This window comes from Molossus molossus, unplaced genomic scaffold (genome assembly GCF_014108415.1).
Source record: "Molossus molossus isolate mMolMol1 unplaced genomic scaffold, mMolMol1.p scaffold_m16_p_11, whole genome shotgun sequence".
In the NCBI taxonomy this organism is placed as follows: domain Eukaryota; kingdom Metazoa; phylum Chordata; class Mammalia; order Chiroptera; family Molossidae; genus Molossus; species Molossus molossus.
Window position 1 is genome coordinate 30850279 of NW_023425346.1, and position 24398 is coordinate 30874676.

The following is a 24398-nucleotide window of genomic DNA, read 5'->3' on the forward strand; positions in this document are numbered from 1 at the left end:
AGGTCTGATCATGTGACTCCTCTATCTACCACCCTTCAAAGGCTCCCCATGTCATTTTGAGCAAAATACCAAGAGTGTCCCTGAGCATACAAGACCTTGATTAACTTGGACTGCGGCTGGGGCACTGCCCTCCACTTCTACTCTCTACCAGCTTTCTCTACCCCACCCATCCTGGCCTCCTTCTTCTTCCTCAAACACTACAAGCACACTCTCACTTTTGGGTGCTTGGACTCACTTGTCCCTGTAGATAGAATATTTCTCTACTAAGATGTCCCTTACTTTTTTCAGAACTCTACCCAAAAGTTGCCTCCTCAGAGAGACTTTTTGTGATTAGTGTGTGTCCCTCTTCTTTTCCTTTTCTTTTTTTTTCACTAGAGTATTTATCATCATGAGATATGTCTTGTGTTATTTGTTTATATTTTTATTGTCTTTCTCCCCTGACCAGAATGAGAGCTCTTTGTGAGGAGAAAATGTGTTTATTTATAACCACACATTGTGCCCAGAACATAATACAATAACTGGAACAGAGAAAATTCCCAATATGTATTTTAAATGAGTATGAGTATATCAATACAGTTCTTATGTTCTTGTCTTCAAGGAATGCACCAGCCAGTAGGGGGAATCAGGATAGACACAGCTAACTATAATGCAAGCCAACAGTGATTAAACAAATTATAGGTTAGCACACAGGAGACAAAATTAATTCTAGCTGGGGTTAGGGAAAGGTCAGAGTTTTCTCACACATAGAGACATTTGGACTGAAACAGATTAATGATATTCCAACAAGAAGAGATATGGAGATCAGCATGAACACAGGGCAAGAACTTGAATGCTTAGAAGTGCTCAACATATTCAAGGAACATCAAATGATCCTGGGTGGCTGCCATCTGGGAGCTAAAGTGAGTATAAGGAGAAAGAGATGGGGCTGAAAAAATAGAGAGAGCCAGGTCTTGAATGCAGTGAAAGTAATGTTGTTTTATGTAGTTAAGAAATATTTCTTAAGTATTTACTCTTGAACAGACTCTGTGCTAAGTGCTGGAGTTATAGAAATGGCATCCTGATTCCCTGTGTTCGGGAAATGGACAGTGGACCATAGGGTATACAATAGGCAGACAAATGAGTGTCATACAGTGAGAGTGTCATAGCATCTATCTGAGGGGCAGCATAATGAAGGGATAAATATTTTGTAGGCCAACAAGGAGTTTTCCAGAAATATTTTATGAAAGAGACTATGAGTCAAGGACTTTTGAGTTGGAGACTAAAATGGTGGTATCTAAGTTTTAGAAAGATTATGCAAGTTAGAGTAGGCAACTGATTCGAAGAGCAAGAGACTAAAAAAAGAGCTAATTCTCTTTTGGGTAAAGACTAAGGAGATCCTAATAAAATTACGTTACTTGACAAGACATCTCAGTGCTATCCTCTGTCCTGGTGAGTGCTTACCTCCTCAGAGATTTCCTAACATTAAACCAGTTTCATGTGAGTAGAAGGAGAAGTGATCAGAATCCACTTACCTGATGATATTTTACAATATTTCTCTCTAAGTTAAAACAGGTAAGAAATCTAGAAAAGCCATGCAAAAATTGTCGAGACAGGTGTGGAGGAAGAACAAATGAACCAGGCAGAGTGTGATATTATACAGAATGCTCTTTAGTATGGGTACGGTTAGTTACATAACAGTACTGGCTTTTATCATTGACATTATTTGTATATTTTCAATAATTAATAATAACCAAATAAAAACAAACTTGTAACGTTCTCTACTCCCATCTTTCTACAAAGCCTCTTCATGATTTCAAGATGTTAGCTCTGACAAGTTCAAATCATAATCATGATAATTAGTATTTGACACTCAGAGCCTCTTCACCAACAGTATGTGTTGCTCATTTGTCAACATATAGTTGCAGTATAGAAAATATTTATCATATATAAGAACCACATTTTGAGTCATTTAGGAACATTTTGATAAGCTAAATATACTGAAGGGTGCTTCCACCACTACTTATTTTTAACCTATGAGCTATTTCTATTTTGTTAAGGTGCAATTTTATAAGCTAAATTAGTTTTCAAATTCCTGTAGTTGCTGGGTTAAGTCCCTCCAAACTATTCTTTGACTCATGCAAAAGAAGTCATAAAATTGACTCACTAAGTTTAAAAAGTGAAAAATGGCCCTGGCAGGTTTGGCTCAGCGGTTAGAGTCGGCCTGTGGAGTGAAGTGTCTCAGGATCAACTCTTATTCCAAGTACTTGGGTTGCAGTTTCAATCTCTGACCCTGGTCAGGATCATGCAGGGGACAGCCAATCAATATGTCTCTCTCACATCGATGTTTCTCTCTCTCTTTCTCCCCCTTCCTCTTTTTCACTCTATGTAACAATAAATAAATAAATAAATAAATATCCTCAGTGAGGGTTAAAAATAAGTAAGTAAATAAATAAATAATAAAAAGTGAAAAATAAAATACTATAATCCCCACACATATTACTATAGGTGTTATTTTCTGGTCACTACAAATGCATGGAAAGAATATATCATTTTTCCATGTAATATTCAATATACTTCTTTTTTCGACAAAGAAACTAAGTAAGAGTCAATGGCATTTTTATTCAAGTGTATGTTTTCTTGTGGAAATTCAAAGCCTGTGCATTTTTCTGCTTTCTTACAGTAATTATTTTGACTTGGGATTGCTTAATAAGATTTCTCCTCTAGACCAGCACACATATTTCCTTAGACGGTTGGAGTAAGGTTTAAATATGGATAGCATCTGCATTCATGATCTAATTGAGGAGAAATACAAGTGTGAAGTAGAGGAACAAGAACAGCCATAGTTGCAAGTTAAAGAAGAGCTGTTTGTCATCATGAATTAATTTTAGAATATTTAAAATCTGTCCTGCTGGATCTATGGGTACAACCATTTTGATGCCTATTTATTAGAAACTATGAATCTTACTCAGTTTACCTATCAAAGTCACCAAATCTAAAAGTCGGTCACAACTTGCCACCGTCCCTTCTGGAGAAGCAGCCAAACTACCAGGCTTCGGTGGCTCCTCGGTAAGATTTTCTGACCCCATCTGGCCAGGTGCTTTCACGAGGGAGCCTGAAAACTACTGCTCATGATCACTGGGAGGCTTCCCCACAAATATCAGCTGGAAACAACCTGATATGTACAGAAATAGTCCTAGGGTTCTGGGGTTTTACAAGGTGCTTTGATAGAAAAATGATAAAAATAAACCATGAAAGTAAATAAACACTAAGTGAACCCCACTTGGAGAAATGGCATTATTAGAATACATCCATGGGAAACAATTCTCCTCAAAGCAGATTCTCAGGGTTTTGTTTTGTTTTTTTATGTCAGAATTATCTGATACATTATTACAGTATAAGGATGTGTGTCAAGATTATTATGATAAAAATTCAGTGAAAACAGTACAAGCCTATGAGAAACTAACTGAATTGAAATACACAGAGGTATTAGGTTAGAGAAAGATAAATGTATCTTTAAGCAGTATATGCCTGAGAAATAATGCATGATCAAAAGTCTTCCCACCGACCCACTTAGGACTAAACATCCTTAGCACAAAGAAGAAAATTACAAACAGGTACAATTCCGTATCAGAAATAGAAATGAATAGTTCCATACCTTCACCTTCTTAGGTTTGCACAGTATTTTATAGTTTAGAAAAGAACTTTGAAAGCATTACCTCCTTTGATCCTTACAACATCTTGGTGAAGTAGGTAAAAGATTTTTACAAAACAGACTTGAGTAAGCGAAGTTGTAGATTTGCTTAAAAAGCAGTGTCCTTGACTCTACTCACCAGCTGAGTCTTACACTACAGGCAAAGGATGGAGTTGAGCAAGGAACAGTGTCAGAACAGAAGGTGCAAGCTATATGTGCACATGTGTGTCTGATTGCAATTTTTTTGCCTTCCACACAGACTCAAGACATTTCTGAATCTCCTATGATTTTGGAAGACTTGTATCTATTTCTTCTCCTTTTAATTAACAAGAATAAAAATATAAGCATCCAAAGAGCATAGTATAGTCAATGCAACCTGTTATTAAAGTATAGACAGAAAATTGCAAGGAAAAAGAATAAAGCCAATGTGGCATGTGTCAAAAACATTTATGCAGTACTACATTGCTAAAGGCACCCATAGGTACCAATAAAAATATCTGAAGAAGTTCCCCATATAAGGCCTGTTTTTATCTAACAACTGTTTTCCAAGGTCATGCTCCTCTTTAGAGATATTTCAGTATTAAAACTCTGATTCCTCTACTATTTACAATAGTCATTGCTCTTGAGTATGGATCTGTGTAGAAGCAATGTCCCATGACAGGGAGCCATCTATTACTAACCTTAAATGTACCTGTATCTTCCACCAGACAGCTCCACCTAGGTGTTCTTATGGACATCTAGAAACCAATCTTTAAAAACTAATTACACTACCTTACTCCTCAAACGGACTTCTACTATATCCTCTCTCTCTCAATAAATGACAAAACCATTACGCAATCTCCCAAGCTATCAACCTTGTTCCCTGGACAGCTTCCCCTCTCTCTCATCCATACATCACTTAGTCCTGTTGACTTTGTCTTCATGATAACCCACAAATAAATGCCCTTTGCTCTAGCCTCACTGATGTTATTTCAGTCTGTGTGAAAGGTAACGGGGGCCTGGACTTCTTGCAAAAGTTTTCTTACTGACCCACAGGATAAAGTCCAGTTTCTAAACACGCCATGCTAGCTCTTGCTTTGTGATCTAGACCCTGCTTGGTTTTCCAAACCAGGCTAACCTAACCCCAGCCACACTGAACTCCTTGCAGCCCCCCAAATGCTATGCAGTCTTATTTCTCCACACTTGAGCTCTTTTGGTTCATTCTGCATAAACTGCACTTTCCACAACCCTGTCTGTCTCCCTCTAAGTATGTTCCAAAATTTAGCTCAAACATCAACCACCTCTCTGAAACCTCCTCTATTTGCAAACAGTTAGCCACCCTTCTTCTATGCCTCAGTTACTCATACCTTTATTATTATTATTGCTGTTGTTGATATTATTAGATGTTTTTTCTTCAAACATCTTTTCCATAGTTTTTGTCTTAACTAGTTTAATAATTATGTATTCTATACCTATTATTCACTTCTATCCCTAGCACCTGCCATGTATAGCAAATAATAATTTTTTTTTTTTATCCTCACCCGAGGACATGTCTCCATTTGTTGTTGTTGTTGTTGTTGTTATAGAGTGGGAGGAAGAGAGAGAAAGAAACATCGACATGAAAGGGACACATTGAGTGGCCGCCGCCTGCACGACCCAACCAGGGCTGGGAACAAACTGCAACTGAGGCACACGCCCCCAGTGGGAACCGAACCCAGGTCTCTTGGCCCACAGGCCAACGCTCTAACCACTGAGCCAAACCGGCCAGGGCATAATAAGTATTTTTTAAAATGGATGATAAACTAATTTTTTTATCTCCAGAAAATTTTTAAAATATTATTTACAATGGCCTTACACCAACTTGAACATTATCACCAAAAATCTCTAATCTATGTTTTTAAAATATCAGATAAAAGGAAAAAAATGAAACAAATCATTAGCCCATGGACAATAATTATTATATTAAACTATATTTCATATAATTCTGGGAGGAACCGATTGAGCCAGATTCTAAATTAATAGCCTAGATAGATAAGCAATAACTAAAAAAGATTTATCATGATGATAATAAAAGTTTTCAATCCATCCCACTCATCTCCTAATTTACCTTATCACCACCTGATGAAAGAACATCTGATTTAACAATTCTCCTGAAATAACAGCTGTCACTGCCTCTGTAGCAGTTTGGAGTGCTGCCTCCATGAAGCTCTATGAAATCAGTCCTGGACTTTTCCTAGCAAGCTGTCTGAATGACATCTAAACCAAGGGGCCGATGCTCTGTTCACAACATGTATGCAGACACTATGATGGGGGGAATAAGCTTCAAGATCATGTTTACCGGATGGAAAATATTTCTACAGAACCAGAAAAAAATAAATGTACAAACGATAGTCTTTTAAAGAGTGAAAAGCTACCAGTAAAAATCAATATAATAAAGAAATAGTTGGAAACCACTTTTAAAATATGAGGGGACAAAAAAATTTGAATGTGAGGTTTCTTTGTCTAGTGCTTGTTTTATCAGGTGGGGAGCCTTCAGATTATGATGTCCAGTTTAAATCACCAGGCTTGCCCTCGAGGACTGTGGCTATCAAGGAGAAGTTTCTGAGGGGAATTACAAAGAGAACTTAATAGAAGGAAAGATGGAGACTTTTAGGCTAGGGCAGAGATGCTAACATTATAGCAAGGTGATAACTAACAATTTCAGATATATTAAGAAGTTAACAAAAAGGGTCCTCAAATCATTCATATCAGTGATGACCCAAAACCAGAGAACATTGTTAAAATCAAAGAGGAAGGTACTGAGTTTAGGAAAAAGAATCACTAGACTTTGTGAATGATAAAATTCTAACTTACTACTGAGGGAGGTTACACAACCTTCCAGGAAGGACTGAAACTGTCATTCCGTTGCCTGCAGGAATGAGGGTGCACCGTATCCTTTCTCATGAATATTTCCAGTAATATGAGTTAATGATATTATCTCATACTCCTCATATCATTTATATAATATCCTGAACAACACAATGTACTCTATCACAATAGGTTTAAACTTTCCTCACAGAAGGTACATTTGATACCTTCGACCATTTCTGTGTCCACTAGCCAGAACCTCCACTATTTCTCCATAATTTCTAATAAATATGGAGCACCAGAAAATACACAACTCTTCAATAGGTGCCCAAGAAATACCAAATCAAAATAGGCAGATTACTCCATGGCTTCTGCATGTCATACATCTATTAATATATCCTAGGATCATGTTAACACTTTTAATAACAGCACCAGGCTGCTGACTCACATTCGGGCATGTTTCTACTTCCTTCATTCCTACATAATTATTCCCTTTCTTGTGTCAGCCTGGTTTGTTTTCATCCCTAATCTCATCCTGTTTAGCTTGGCCAACTTTTCTCAATGTTCAAGGGTCTGCTGAATTGTTGTCCTGGCTTCCATGTATCAGCAACACCACCAAAATGAAGACTTTCTTTTCTAGCTTTCAAATAATCCAAAGATAAAAAAAAAAAAAAGTCAGAGGGAAACTCAGTCATTTGTTTCAGCTATGTTCAAAGCTCTGTGCTAGGTGTTGGGGGTAAGACAAACATGATTCCTACTTCCTGGTGGATACAGCCTATCAGAGATAGAGATAAGTTAATTGACAACTACAACCCTCCATGACAAGGCCAGTAGAGGAAGGAAAGATGGCAACAGGATGAAGTGAAACTGAGCATGAGGAGAATGATGGGTCTAGACTGCATGTTCCAGGACCTCTTGACCTCTACAGAGAAGGATGCAAAAGAGGGGGAGACAAAAAGGCTGAGGATTTGCACAAATATATAAAATTAACTTCTTTAATCCTCACAACATCCCTGTAGGGCAAGTACTGTTATCCCAACTTTACAGATGAAAAAACTCAGTATTTAATAGGGTAGCTAACTTATCTGAAGGTCGCACACCTCTAGTTAATAAGTAACAGAACTGGATTTCCAATGCAGGTCTATATGACTCCAAAGTTCATGTATTAGACCATGTTGCTTTTCAAACATTCTCTATGTTTCTGGCTTATTAACAACAGTAAAAAGACTGTGGGAAGAAATGTAAAATTTCAGAAGTCCAGAAGTCCAGATAATGTGTGCTGCCTTTTTTTTTTTTTTTTTTTTTTTATGTGGCATTAAGTCAAAACATAACTACAAGCTGATTTGATATAAATGCATCTCAAATTATTCTGGACACTTTCTGAGACTGAGTTCAGCAAGCCAACTACTTGATGACTTGCTAGTTATATTACCAGGGCCTGAGGCTGTAATAATACATCCATAACTTCAAGAGCCAATATTTTTCATCCAGTTTGTAAAAAGGTACCATGGTTTTCCACCTTTGGGCATTCTTGTTTTCTTCTGAAAGTATTCTAATAATAGTGCAAAGTACTCAATAATTTCAGGAGTAGTTTGAGTATCTATTGACATGGTTCAATGATAGTAGTTTCCTGTCATAAGCAGGTAGCTAGTATTTAATATGTATTTAAATAGGAAAGGGAAACAACTCAGGAAATCAACCTAGCCCGCAGAACAATTTAACAGATGTTATCTGAAATTCTATGTTCAATTCCTGTTACTATCATTCATCTAATAAATACAGTGTTTAAGCTAAGTCCTACAACAGGTCACTGAAAGGGACCTAGAAGTGGCAGTGCACCAGCAATAACAGTCTGTCCCACTTCTGTACCTGACCGGGAACCTGCTCGCCATCTGCCATTTCTCTAGTTTCTATTGGTTGGCTCAGGGGATGATCCAGTTACTACTAACAACCATATCCAGCACTCAGGGTTTTCTTGATGGATCATATTCTGATCGATTTCTTTTTTTTTTATCCTCCCCCGAGGACATTTTTTCATTTTTTGTTCAGGTAGAGTGGGAGGGAGAGAGAGGAACAGAGAGAGAGAGAGAAACATCGATGTGAAAGGAACACATCGAGTGGCTGCCACCCGCACAACTGACCAGGGCCGGGGACAAACTGCAACCGAGGTACATGCCCTTAGTGGGAACCGTACCCGGGTCTCTCAGGACTGCAGGCCGAGGCTCTAACCGCTGAGCCAAACCGGCCAGGGCCTGATCGATTTCTAAAAATACTCCCTTTCCTCAGAAACCTATCAATATTGAATTTAAATTAGCACTACCACATTAGGAAAAGCAATGTTTAGGGGTACAGCTTAACTTATACATATTCTATGACCCAGCAACAGAAATACCTACATATGTTCACCAAAGGCACCCACCAGAATGTTTATAGCAGTGTGGTTTGTGATGTCCACAAGGGGAAACTATCGAAATGTCCAACTACAGTAGAATTAGTAAGCGTGCTGCATTCACATGGTAGCATATGTCACAGCAATGGGAAGGAATAAGGATGACAGGCAACAACCGGCATGGATCTCACACTCTTAGTGCTGAGTGAAAGAAGCCAGAAACATATACACAAAAGCGCATGCTGCCCTGGCCGGTTTGGCTCAGCGGTTAGAGCGTCGGACCTGCGGTCCGGAGAGACCCGGGTTCTGTTCCCGCTAAGGGCACGTACTTCGGTTTCAGTTTGTCCCTGACCCTGGTTGGTCGTGCGGGTGGCAGCCACTCGATGTGTCCCTTCATGTCGATGTTTCTCTCTCTCTCCCTTCCTCTCTCTCCCTCCCACTCTATCTGTACAAAAAATGGGAAAATGTCCTCGGGTGAGGATTAAAAACAAAAACAAAAAACAAAAAAAAGCACATACTGCATGATTCTACATATGCAAAGAGCACAAAGAGGCAAAATGAATGTATTCTATTAGAAATCGGGTTAACTGTTACCCTGAAGGGGTGGTGGTAATAGGACAGCAGGATGCCGACGCTGTCTGAGGTACTGGTAGTATTCTTTCTTAATCGGGATGTTTATTTATTGAGTGTGTGCAATTTCATGAAAATTGATTAACTACTTTTCTACATGTGTAGTATACTGCAGTAGAAAGTTTTTAAAGCCCTCAAAGGCTTAAGATATTAAAGAGCTAATTTTTGGAGAGATTAAAATGGACTGCATGAAATATTAGCTGTGGGATAGAAACGTTTTGAATAATGGTCTACATTGTAAACAACACAGGCTTAAATGTCTATTTCAAGATAAAACTGGATCCCTTGCTCTTCCAGAATTCATGAGATTCTCACAACTCCCAGCACACTGCTCCTAGTCTTTATTCCGGCAGCCACAGCCAAACCACTCCCTCTGGTCATAAATACGGTGCCACTCCTGCTAACAGGCTGCCCCCATTCCTGAAGGACATGCTCTGGCCTGTGGGCCTTGAAAGCAAGACACTTTCCAACTAGCCTCAGATCTTCTGCTGCTAGCCTTTAAATACCCTGTTCTGGTCATGCGGTCACCTTCATCTCTTTCCAAGTCACTCTGGGGAATTGTCCCCAAAACAGCCTTTCTCTCTTTGAGGACTTGGGTTTGATTAAGAGTAGAGAAGCTGTTTTATACATTGTTTCAAATTCACCCAAATGTCCAATTGATCTTGATGACAGATAATGTTTTATTTTTGTTTTTACCATTTCCCAGGAGGGCCACTTCCCACCCACAGCTCATTTAATGACACACCTGAGGCCCCCAAATGGCCAAATTACAACTGCTTTAGGTCACCAGCACCTTCCACATATTCTGGCTCTCTCTGGTAAATTATCAATCAGGAGCCCCTCAGCAGGCTGCTTATCTAGAGTGACATGATGACAAATTTATAATATACTTTTTTTATCCTCACCCGAGGACATTTTTGCATTTATCTTCAGTTAGAGCGGGAAGCAGAGAGGGAGGAAGAGAGAGAGAGAAACATTGATGTGAGAGAGACACATTGACTGGTTGCCACCCACACAACACCAGCCCGTGCTGGGGACAAACTGCAACCGAGGTACGTGCCCTTAGCGGGAACCAAACCCAGGTCTCTCTGGTCCCCAGGCCTATGCTCTAACCCCTAAGCCAAACCGGCCAGGGCACAAGTTTATAATATTAAAAATAAATATATCTTAAGAGAAGCCAATATAACTCTCAAAAGGAAAAGGGATCTAACAGGGAGCACCTACTATGTGCAGAACATTATGCTTAGAATTTACCTGTAAACTACCATTTTCAATCCTTACACAAGTGTGTAACGTGGATATTGTAATCTTTCTTTTGCAGATGGAAAAAAAGAGGCTTAGGATTTAAATATATAGTCCCAAATCATGCAAAGTGTGAAATGCAGAGCAAGACACTAAACAAGGCATCAGCAAATGTCTTTTATGAACGTATAGCAAATAGTTTTGGTTTTGTAAGTCACACAAAGTCTCTGTCACCTATTCTTCTTTGTTTCTTTGTTGGTTGTTTTGTTTTTACAACCTTTTAAAAACATAAACTATTTTTAACTGCTTGGCTGGATTTGGTCCAAAGGTGGCAGTTTATAGATGCTTGTCCTAGGAAGTTGGGGGAGCTTTCAGCTTTCGGCTCCCAGCAGGCTTAGGTGCAACTTTCCTCGGTCATCCCAAATCTGGGTTTATCTAACACCAGCGGCCTCCACTACACCACTGAAATTCGACCCCGAAGAGATCAAAGTCGTATACCTGAGGTGCACAGGAAAGAAAGTCAGTGCCACATCAGCCCTACCCTCAAGATTGGCCCCTTGGGTGTGTCCCCAAAAATGGTTGGTGAAGACATCGCCAAAGCAACGGCTGATTGGAAGGATCGGAGGATTACAATGAAACTGACCATTCTCAACTGACAGGCCCAGACTGAGCTAGTAACTTCTGTTTCTGCCCTGATCATCAAAGCCCTCAAAGAACCGCCAAGAGACAGACAGAAGCAAAACAACATTAAACACTACAGAAATACCACTTTTGATGATACTGTAAATATTGCCCAACAGATGTAGCACCAATCTTTAGCTAGAGAACCCTCTAGAACTGTTAAAGAGAGCCTGGGGACTGCCCAGCCTATGGGCTGCTATGTTGATGGCATCATGACACCCTCATGACATCATGAATGACATGAACAGTGGTGTATTGAATGCCTGGCTAGTTAAGAACTACAAAGGAACATACTTCAATTAAAGATCACTTGACAACTGAAAATAAGAAGAAAAAGAAGTTGAGGAAAAATATATGATAAAGCATGTACTCTGGACTTTGGTCTAAGTTTAAATCCTAGTTCTATTACTTACCAGCTAACATTTATGATGACCTTATAAAGTACTGTGAACACAAAAGAGCTATACTATAACACTGACAAGCTCAGAGGCTCCTCATTGCAGACCTGACAAGCACAGAAACCAAAAGTAACCACACAAACTCCTAACCAGACAGGTCATAGCGGTAGTCCGGTCCCAGGCCTACAGGGTCATTAACAAAGGTCAGTCTTTATCTTAAGGAAAACCAATCCATTGTTCTTATGCATGCAGAATAAGATATTTTTATTTTTATTTTTTTTAATAAGTTTTTGTTGATTTTTTAGAGAAAGGAAGAGAGATAGAAATGTCAATGTGAGAGAGAAACATCTGGCGGCTACCTCCTGCATGCCCCCTACTGGGGATCAAGCCTGCAACCGGGGCATGTGCCCTGAACAGGAATCGAACCAGGACCTCTCAGTCCACGGGATGATACTCAATCCACTGAGCCACATTGGCCAGACGAGTAAGATATGTTTACAATGTCAGGGTAATTTTCTTTTCCTATCCCTTGAAGGTACAACCACAGGCACCAGAACACAGTACAACCAAAGTAAGAGACCACAGAACCCCCATTGTTATCTTAATCCCCACATTACATCTCTATGTGCTGAAAATGTTAATTATTAATTATCTCATATCCACCAATATAAAAGAAGTGTGTGTTTTTCCATTTTGCTTTTTATCCAATCCTAGGGATTTCCTCACTTTGCTTTTTCTGTCTCCTTAATTTACCACCAATGAATTTCACGTAAACCTTCTTATAATCTACTCTGTTAATTCTAATGTATAAAATAAACTATAAAACTGCCTTTCTCCAGAGCATTTTCTCAATCTGTTGAGATTTTTTTCTCAGCTTATGTCATCAGTTTTACTCAAATAAATTCATTAAAATTCTCTACAGGTTTGGACATTTCTTACGTTGACAGTACCAGGCAACATTTTAGGTATTTTGCATGTGCTTATTTATTTAATCCTCACAACAACTCTGTGAAGTAGGTAAGTCCTATTATTTCCCCAGTTCTGCATACCTGGACACTGAGGCCCAGGGTAGTTAACTTACTCAAGTCTATACACAGCAAGTAAGTGATATAGCTAGAAAACCCGTTTTCACCACGGTTAATATTATTGAAGTCAACAATAAAGTACTTGATCAGGATAATTAGATTGCATTTGTACAAAGAAGAAAACTTTTTACTTATTTTTAATGATCCCTTTAGCCTTGCAAGAAAAGGACTCAGTAACTGAAGCTATCGTAACTGGGACTGAAGCATCCAGATTCTAGAAGGTGCCATTATTAAGGTTCTACAGGTTCAAAAGGGTGCAAAGCAGAACCTAGACACAGTGACTATTCCATTGCAAAGGAATAGACTAGATGTGAGATTAGTAAATCAAGATCAAAGGAACCCAAGGTATAGTTGGGACTCAATGTATGAACAGGTGAAGAAGTAGGTGAGGGATAACTGATAGACATCCAAATGGGCAGGTAATGGATTCAGAACCTGCAGCTAAGACATCAGCAAGCCTAGTTTAGGAGCCAAGCCCTGGGACTTTTGAGATCCCCCATGTCCATCCTGAGTGAGTAGTGAGACTGACTCAGTCCTGAGCTGCAGAATTATGGCATGAGTAAGGGTAGCTCTTTGCCCTAGGTCTGCACTGTACTCAGGGGGAAAGGGCTCATCCTGGAAGGCAAGGTCAGTTACATCCACTTACAAGACTTAAAGATCTATAGAGACAAGGGCCTAGGAAGATCCTTCAAATCCATAAATACTAAAGTTCTTTAAAATCCTAAATAACAGATATTGGTATTGATTGTTATTGCAATTAACCTGTTATCCACCATGGATAAATAATATAAAGGTCAACAAAAAAGAAAAAAAAGAAAAAGAAAAAGGCAACCACAGTCTTGTGTGGTAGTTAGTTACAATGGCCTACAAGGGCCCGTGTGATCTGGCTCCTAGTGTTCCCTAGTGAGACCCTTTGTACAGGCTGTCCCCTTCCTCTGAAATGCTTTCCATTACCCCCTTTTGTGTAGCCTTTGTGGCTGAGCTTAGATTTTTTACATTGTCTTTTATTTTTTGCTGTCACACACTTTTTAATTATATATGTTTTTGCCTGCTTCCCTCACTAGGCTATAAGCTCCATGAAAGCAGAGGCTATATTTGATTAGTTCATCATGGTATCTCCGCCCACTGCTTAGTACAGTTTCATACCTTTGCCTTTGGTAATTATTTGTTATAAAAAAATCTCTACTGGTAGGACATTGAAATGCCTAAATAGTATTTCTCTCCCCAGACTGAACAAAATTTCTTCCTGAGGTGAAGAAATATGTACTACAAATACAAATTATCTGTCAGTAGTCTTATGTAACAATACCAGGAAAATCATAAGACAGAGGATAAATAGAGTATCATAACGTTATTTATACCAAAAATGTGCCCACAAGTTCCCTGGGACAGAGAAGGGGCTATATATATAACAAAAAGATTTTGCTGGTAAACAAATAGCAAGAATGTTTCCACCTTCCACACAGTAAACATATGCTTCTTTCTTTTGCTTGCTAACAAAAAAATTTACCAAAACAATCAGTCCTGTTTTTTTCCTTCCATTTTTTCACTTGAGAGGGCTATAGTTTACGACATAAACTACCTGGCATCCTTGGAGTACTCTGAGTCCACGTTGTCTATCACCACTCAAATAGCAAGGGCATCTTTGGCATTCCAAATGCATATAAAGTAATCAATACAGAAAAAGAACAAATTAATCGAAAGTTATGTAATCTTATATCCTGAAAAGGACCTGATTAAATCTCCGCCCTTTGTAGCTATTTCTAATCTTGGATAGTACCGATGTTTACAATCCTTTGTGAGTTGACCTCAAGTGACCTAAGAATAGTTTTAATTGCTTATCAAATGTAATTTTATGAACGAGATAAAGATATTGTGAATGTATATAAAACACCTTTGAAATACAGAGAGCCTTTCAAGATAGAATTTTTAGTTAGCTTGCTACTCTTTCTTTGGAGTCTAATTGATTTTCTTGACATCTCTTTAGCCTGGCAAACTGCCTGCCTAAGTACTTTATCTGACCTTCAGGCTGTTTGCCAGGTATTGATCCAATACCTACAATGGCTGTGTTGTACCAGCTCTTCCAACTTTGATAAGGGCTAATGTACTAGCGTCAGGCAGACAGGAAGTCAATGGTCTCAAAATTTCTCTCATCCTCTTCTTCCATCTGTATCTTCCTTCCTTCTTATGCAAGAATTTCAATTTCTATCAAAATCAGATCTTAAGTAGATCAGATAGACATTGGGCCTAATTTATCTTCTAGGACTTTTCTAAAAACACATCTTAGAAGAGTTCTCAAAGCAACAATAAATAAAAATTTTTAGAACTATTACATTTCTTGCTGAAGTTAAAATATATTATTATGATGGGTTTCTTTTCTAAAGAAAAGTAAAATTAAATATGAGTTATGGTGATGCTTAGGGAGGATTCAGACAAACTGCACTGCACAGAATGAAGAGAAACCAGGTAGTAAGGGGTCTTGAAGTCATGCCATAAATAAAACAATAAAAGAAAATGGGATATTTTAGTTAGCCTAAAGAACAGCATACTTGAGAAGAGCAATGTGATAGCCCTAAGAGATTAATATCTGTAAGTTAATGTGACTATAAGTATTAATTTGTCGATAGAGCTCATGTTTTTCATGCTTTGCCTTGACAATAAATTTTAGAAAAGCACTTTCATTGAACAAATGGCCCTGTGTGGGCTGGGGAGATCCTCTCCAACAAAACGTTCCAATTACTCGTAAGTCCAGGATAGAATCCTTGGAGATAGAGAAAACAAAGGACCTGAAAGTAGAATTGTTGAAATCAGTTCCTTGGGAAACAGACTTTAATGAGAATGTATTTTGTGTTTTGAAGATAATTTGAGGTAGATAAAATTGACCGATTCCCTGGTATGCACACTTTGCCCCTTGTCATCTAACGGCAACAAAACAGTTGGAAGGCTTTGGAGACTCCATAATGCCTTTGCATAGGGCAAAGTGGCGTTGACTGGTGCCTCGGTTATCTGAGTTAGGTCCTTTTGGAGCTTGGAACAGAGGAAAAGCCATGAAAATTTTACTTTTAAGTTGTCAATCTGAGGAAAGCAATTCTTACTTAGAATAAACAAAACAAAATTCACATTCATCATCCTCAGAATGCCACTTGAAGCAATCTACATTCCAAAGTCATTCCAAGCAGCACAATGAAGACTGAGTTGATGACTGGCCATGGTAGGAAAGGGTTAGAGTCCCACAAAGCTGACATAAGTAGAAACATCCATAGGCTTTTGCAGGAGTGGTGTGGGTGGAAGAGGCACAGAAGCTCCCACCAAGCTGGCATGGGTGGGAGAGGAGCACAGGATCCCACAAAGCTGGCTGTAAGTGGAGGAGGTGCAGAGCATTTCACAGGTATGGTTTTGATAAACCCAAGGAAGCTGTGCTAAGAAAGGAGCTGCCTGGATTATTTTTATCTTCACCCATACTAATCAAGAGCCAATGAAACCTTTCATCCATTAGGTTCACCAACCCAAGCTATATTGCAGATAAGCCTAAAAGATAGACTTTTCAGCTGCTCCCAAAGCCATGGGAGCTTTTTGAATCTTAAATACCAAAGAATTGGGACACTCACCATCAACCCATTAGGAGAGGCAAGGGGAACCTCTAAGAAGAGAAGCAATGTTTAATTGAAAGCAGAAGAGGAGTAAGCAATGTGAAGGCCCAGAAATGCCTTTAGATAATTGCACACTCTCTGCTGGCATAGGATCCCATTATTGACAGGCTTTTGGACAACAAAACTTTACCAAACCCATGGCTGCTGGGGAAGGAACATTAAATAGAAAAGTGAAGTGATGATTACTCCAGGTTGTTTTGTCAATTATCAGTTAAATCAGTCCTGTTATTGTGATTACAAGGGTGTTTTTCTCCAGGACAACTGGAGGCAAAAAGACCTTGAAAACAAGGGGAGGAAATCAACTAAAATTTGGCATGAAAAAAATAGTTCAGACAAATACACTCAGGGGAATAAATATTACAAAGTGATGGAAGGTCTGAAAATGCACCAATGCCAGGAGGACCAGAAAGGGTGGCCACAGTGACAGGAATGTGCTCACACAAAGCAACAAAGTGCTGTTGGTGCAAGCTATGTCTGTGGGTCATGTGGGAGGCAGAGACTTTATTTACCTTCTGCAGGAAGAGTCTGTGGGATCAGATACAAGGTGCTATTTATGGGTTTGCATAAAAAAACAAACAAAAAAAAAACCACACACACACACACACAATAGGGCTGGAAAAACAGAGAGAGGTACACAAAATTTAGTAAATAACAAAACTGATGGGATTCTCCTCTCAAAAAATAGAAAAGAAACTGTCAAGTCACAGTCATAAAAGGGGGAAGGGAAAGGGAAAGTGGAGTCCAAAAGATAAATAATAAAAAATGTGGAAAGAAGTTAAAATGTTGCATTTATAAAGCTGCCACTCAGAGGAGTGCAGAAATTACTTCAACTCTTTGGATTTCAGTTTCCTCAATTGTAAAGGGACGGTTGTGGATAACATCCTTGTGAAGGCCTCTTCTCGTGCCAAATGTCTATGCCCCAAAGCAAGTTTTAAAATTCAGCTTCTTCTAAATCAAGCTCCAACTTCACTTTGGGGAATTCTTCTCTGATATAGATATCTTGTTTCACTCAGCTGACCCCTTTCCTCATATCCACAAAGGGCATCTGCTTATACTACCTAGTTATGAACAACACATTTGCCTTGTTTTTAAATGAGGATTGGAAGACACTGGAAAGAGAGTGAACTGGAAATTGGAAGCCCTGGCTTCTGGTTCTGGCTCATGCACAGACAGAGGATATATCCGTAAAAAGACAAGTCAGATTAGCTTATCACTCAAGTTCTTACCTGTTCTCCTTACTGGCCTTGTTCTAGTTCTCAGGCCTTCAAATAAGTTCTTCACTCAGTGTCTCTTAGTGATGAGAAGGCAACCAAGGAGTAGAAAAAGGACCAGGTCTCTTGCATTCCAATTTTCTACTTAAGTTACTCACATAAATTACAACTAAGATATGATAGTTAAAGGTCAGAAAGTACATGACACAAAAGAAAATAGTAATAAAACACCAAAAGATGAAGAACTTCCCAGATTGGTGACTCACTCCATTACAAACACATCTCCAGAGAAAGGAAGAGTCACTTCTCAGAGGGACACTTGAAATGAGATTTAAAAGAAGTTAGAATAGTCAACAATTGACCATCCTCCTCCAGTGTTCAGAAAAGCTGGCCCATGTACTTCCTCCTGTCTGATGTCCATAGCAGTCATCTCTGGCTAGTGCTGACTTGAAGACCACTAGAGACAGCCTCTGAATCTCCACCCAGCAATTCTCCAGTCCTACGTTTCCTCCGAGTCATTCCTGCAGCCTGCAGGCCACTCTGCACCCTGAGGTCCTGTTAGGTGTCTTGTCAGGCAAAGCTGGTTTATTTGAGGTCATGTTGGCAGCTGAGCCCAAGAGCCTGCTGCCTGTGTTGTTAACCTTGCCAGGATGGGCTGCATCTATTTTTTTTTTTATCTTCAATTATTCCTAGAAATATCAATTCTAGAAAACTCTGTTTTCCCACATAAGGATTTGGCAGCCAGTCCTCAGTAGTTACCTCATTCTTAGCTCTGCTGCCATCTGAGAGAACATCCCAGGACAAACTGTGTACCTGTAGGAGAATGCACAGAGACTGCAGGGTTGGATCGCCTCTTCTTCCTGGCAGGGCTATGTAGGAAAGGTCCTGGTGGAGTTAAAGAACATTCATCCTGTCAGAGGCCTAAAACTCCAGGTAGTCCAAATCCATCATTTCACATGCAAGGAAACTGAGGTTGTGTATAGGGAAGTCCCTTCTGCAGATTATATCTAAAAATATTTGCAAATATATGAATGAATAGATAGATGATAGATAGATAGATAGATAGATAGATAGATAGATAGATAGATAGATAGACAGATAGAGGATATAGAGAAATTCAGAAACAGAATTGGGAAGACAAAATGTACACTTGAGGAACACAAAGGTCAGAGGAAGAATGAGAGATTACAGCTCTTTATGTCTTAGTTTATTTGAGCTGCTCTAATAGAATACGATAGACTGTGTAGCTTACAAGCAACAGAAATTTATTTCTCTCAGTTCTAGAGGCTGGAAGTCCAAGATCTAGGTGCTGGCAGATTCAGTGTCTGGTGAGAGTTCACTTCCTAGTTCACAGATGGCGTCTTCTGGCTGTGTTCTCACATGGCAGAAGCAGCAAGTGAGCTCCCTGGGGTCTCTTTTATTAGGGTATTAATCCCATTTATGAAGGCTTCATCCTAATGAACTAATCACCTCTCAAAGACCCCACCTCCTAATATCATCACATTAGGGGTTGTGATTTCAACATATGAATGCTGGGGGAACACAAACATTCAGTCTATAATATTAAGTAAATATCCACTCCTCTCTTGTTCTTCTAAGGTCAAAATGTAGGCACTGGTCATCACTCTTGATTTTTGGTTCAGACAGCTTTGTCAGAAAACAAGCTGTTCATGGCTTGTAAATTATTAACAATTAATCAAAAAGTGAAAACTCAAGAGAGCCTTAGAAAGCATATGGTCACATCCCTATATTTTAGAGATGAGGGACTAAGACTTGAAAAAAGGAAAATGACTTTTCCCAAATATCTAATGGCCATGGGATGGTCACAAAAAGAAAAAGCAATACAGACAGACCTTGGTCTACTTGTCCCTGAACAGTTGTTGTTGTTTTACCTACTGAAAGAAGTCCAAAATATGTGCCTGCACACATGCATACTCATGAATCCATACCTACTGCAGGTGTAAGGAGTTACTAAATATACTACTTCAACAGCTGGGAATTTACAAGTTGACTTTTCACAAGGTGTTTGTGGTTTCTTAAAATGTGTTAGGCTCTCTTTTTTCTTCTTCTGGGATTTATTTAATTTAACATAAAACTTAAACATCAAAAGGTTGAATTGGTCAAGACAGTTATTGGTCAAGACAGTTATTTCATTGTTACTTTCTACCTTCAAATCCAAATCATGGACAGTGAATTCAAGCTTGGCTGTGTGAGGCCAGATTACCTCCTTTTGGCCAACACTGTTCAAATAAAGTGATCAGAAGCCAAAGTGGCCACCCTGAGGCCCTGCTGATGTTGAACCAGTGGGTGTGTATCTCCCCACCTGATTAAAGGGAATTCCCTTTGACACTAGTGGGAACTAAGAACTAGATCCTACTAGGGATCTAGCACTACTCTCACTGTTATAAACTGGGCCTTGACTTTAAAAGTCACTAAACTGTTAACTTAGCTCAGAGAGTCCATAATACATACCTCTACCCTATCTAGAGAAGAAACTCTTCCAGGAAACCAGACACCCACTGAGAAAACTAAGGGGTGTTCTGGAGGAATTCAGTGGGCTTCACACAGGGGTTTCATTTTCTCTGCAGCGGTTCTCAACCTGTGGGTCACAACCGCTTTGGGGGTCAAATGACCCTTTCACAGGGGTCGCCTAAGACAAACAGTAGCAAAATTACAGTTATGAAGTAGCAACAAAAATAATTTTATGGTTGGGGGTCACCACAACATGAGGAACTGTATTAAAGGGTCGCGGCGTCAGGAAGGTTGAGAACCACTGCAAGGCCTCGCTCATCTCCTGGTATCCTTTCAGCTCATCAGCAGCAACAAAACGTATTGCATAGAGACGTGCTAAGAACCAAGTTCAACACGAAGCTGGAGACCTCCTGCAAGGGACTGACAATTTGATGAAAGCCAAAATATGCACACAAAGGGCTAAATGATTATATGATAAAATAATCAAAGCACCAAATAAGTTAGTAAAGTAGTAAGAATTAAGAAATTCAGAGAAGGACATTGTGACAAATTTCAATGTATTATGAAGCCTTCCTTTATAGGAATTTAAATCCTTTACTACATTTGAATCTTGTTTTATTTTAGGGCAGGTTTATTATTTACTCCCACTAGAATAGAAAAAAAAAATGAAGAAAGCAGAAGAATCTAGCATAAAGAGTAGGAATATAAATTCTAAAACATGGTTTAAGCACCTACTATGTAGGAGGTTCATAAAAGGAAAATAAAACATACTATACAGTTGAGTAACTGACCCCCACCTTAAGAGTTAAATTTATATTGAAAGGCAAGTGTGTATGGCTAGGATGAGATCCTTGGATGAATTCCAACCTCATAGGCAAATTTGAGCAGAGTCAGGGATAGGCCAGTGATCAGTAGTGAGGAAGAACATGGTATACCCCAAGAAGTAGAACAGGGCCTGGAATAAGGTATTAGTTTGTGAGGCTAGAGATGTAGGTAGCTCAGAGTAGGCAACTAAGAAGGGCATAAGGGGAGGTGGGCATGAGATATTATCTAAGGAACTCAGAGGAAAAAGACAAGAAAGATATAACTCAGCTGGGACTGGAAAAGAAGAAGGAAACAGGCTCTTTCCCAGACCAAATCAACAGTCTGACAGAGGAGTCAGAAGAGCTTCCTTTTATCTGCATTTGTTCCCTACAAGGTAGGGACATCCCCTCCTTCCCAAGGGGAAAAAAAAAACGGTGCAGGAATCTGACATCAAGCCACAAATGGGACTTGGGAGTAAATTATTTAATTGCTTGTGCACCCCCCCTCCAAATTCCCCTCTGTGACCTGAAGATAGACATGATATACAGAATCAACTCAGTGATTCTGTTCATGAAGGCCAAGGGATAAACATATATATATGGGTGTGTGTGCAATGACTCCAATAATTGCTTCTCAAGAACAAAAGTTTAAAATGAAAATAAAATATCAAATCTTATACTAAAATAGTATTCATGAACAAAAAAAAAAGGAAATGTCTACTACCATAGTCAGATCCCAAAGAAAGACTTAGCAATAACAGGGCAATGAATTGTAGTACAGCTACATATGCCCCAGAATTGTGATAACTCAGTCCCCATGGGTCTCAACCAGCTAAAAGATTTGTTCTTGCTCATCATGTGTAGACAATTCCTTTTTATTTAATAATAACTAGCTGAATCTCTGGGCTATGCAATTTATCAAAATGACAATATTCTAAACAGAAGGATGAAAAGCAAAAAATATAATAAAGGACTATGTGGGTGTGGCAGGCTTCCTCTTAAACCAAAACATGTATCTTGGGAAAGTGTGTTTTTGAGTTGTTCAATGACATGAAACTTCTGGTGACCACTTGGCCCATTGTTTGCCCTGGAGGCAGCACTGGCAGAAGGAGAGGAAGCCAGCCAGCCCTTCAGTCACATCCTGGCTCTGTCCCTTAGTTGTAAGCATCGATTGTTAATAATTATTGAGTCCCTACAAAGTCCCAGTCCTGGGTAAATTCCTTTACCTGTGTTATGTCTCAATAATGATATGAGATAAGTACTATTCTTGTCCCTATTTTACAGATAAGAAAACAAACATAGAGAGTTTAGTAACTTGGCCAAGGTTACTTGGCCAGGATTTGGTCTTATACTATTCATGTTTCTTAATCCGTATGTCATATTACCTCTTCTCTCTTGCAAAGACTCTGGGCCACTTAGATTCTCTGGAAAATAAACTATTTATCTTACAAAATTAATGAAAAAATTAAATGACATAATACATATAAAGTGTTTAGTTTCTAGCCCAGAATAGCTAATTATTAAATAGTAGCTATTATTGTATTTGATTGATGACTGTTTTATAATCTCTAAGACTTCCCTGTTAAAATAATTACTTCTTAAATTATATGGCTACATTTTCATCAATAAGAATAAAGTTATTAGTACTAGCTTTTTATTAATAGGAGAATCACAATTGCCATTTAAATTACTTTTTACCTATATATTTTGAGAGCAAAGTCAAATGCTTAAGAGATAACTAATCAGGGCAGGGCTTTTGTCTGATACCATAAAACAAAAAAGCCAAATGGATGTTAAATGAACTTTTATGTCAACATTATAATCTGAATAACCAAAAAAAAAAAGTGGCTTACATTGACCCTGAAACATTATATCACTCACCAGAAATATGAAGTCACTCACATATGTGAACTGGTTTGTTTTGGGACCAAATTTCCTGTTCGAAGCCCCTTCACTCTCCCCCTCTTTCTTTCTTTCTTCCTTGCTAACAGAGCCCAGATTTTATTCAGGGGATACATGGCCATAGGCTAACAGAGCCCAGATTTTATTCAGGGGTTACATGGCCATAGGCTACAAAGAGGTGGAGACTCTCCGGACTACAGGTAGTGAATCATTATTGACCTAAGCTAATGATAGTGTTCCCATCCCCCTTGCCAGCAATTGGTTTAACAATGGACTCGTGATAGGAAACTGGATAGGAAATCTAATGAAGGGCTTTGGGAAAAGGATTTTCATTTTCAAAAGCAAACATTCAGGGAGAATTTTTCCTTTTTGCATTTTCATGTGATACTTGGAAGTACGGTGGCTAGCTTGAAATCGATCGTAAGGGCAACCAATGTAAGAAGATAAATCAATATGCTAAGGTTGTCAGATGAGAAGGACAGAGAGCACATGAGTCCTTGATGGGACACTGAAGATAATAATTAACCCTGAAGGTGCCCTAAGAAGTCCTCCAGACTTCCTGTTAGTGAACTACTTAATCTATCCATTGTTTAAACCAATTTTAGGTGGGAGATACTAATTATTCCTTCCCACACCCATTCATTTCTCTTGACTAGCTAGCTACTAGCCCCCATTAATGTGCTTGCTATAAATCTGCTTATAGAGATCCCCAGAATATTGTAACAAGACCTCAGATTCAGTTGCAGAAAAAAATTGCTCCATAACTGACACATCTTCTGAAAAAGTATGTCCTTGCTTAAATGTGTTTCTTTTGCCCTCTACACAAACATAAAATGTCACCCCCAACCTTCTCTCATTGGGCTTCCACAGGGCTGGCAATATCTAGAAAGCAACTGAGTCAAATGGCAGTAGCAACGTGTGAGCTGCCCACGAACCACTAGGTGTGTCTCTGACCACGTTAAGCAAACAGCACGAGAAACTTGCGTGAGTGGGCACAGCCATGGAGAGCAAAGCACAGGAGTTTCTGAGAGCTGCTAAATGAAAGTCAGAGAAAAGCAGAGACTGACAGTAACAGCCTCCATTTATCAGGGGCGACCGCATGGTTGTCGTGAGCAGCTGTTCTCTTCCACTACTGACAGGCAGCAGGATTTCATCTGCGCACAAAACTCTCCACAGTGCAGTCTGTGAGAATAAAAACATGCTCTGGAAGAACATTATAAAAACCTTTCCTGGAGACTCTTCTATTGTTTTCTCATGTAATTATGTTTACATATATACACAGAGTGGAGCAAAAGTAGGTTTACAGTTGTGAATACATGAAACACAGTGCTCATTCTTGTATTGCTTATTAATTATTGTATTATTTTCCATATGAAGAACTGTAAACTCACTTTTGCCCCATGCTATTTAGGTATATGTGTCTATAAATATATAAAAAT

The 24398-nt window shown here is 39.0% G+C and overlaps 1 pseudogene; it reads left to right on the plus strand.

Annotated features, from left to right (window-relative positions):
- The first annotated feature begins 11099 nt into the window (after positions 1-11099).
- On the plus strand, positions 11100-11741 carry LOC118625606 (annotated as a pseudogene).
- The last annotated feature ends 12657 nt before the right edge of the window (positions 11742-24398 follow it).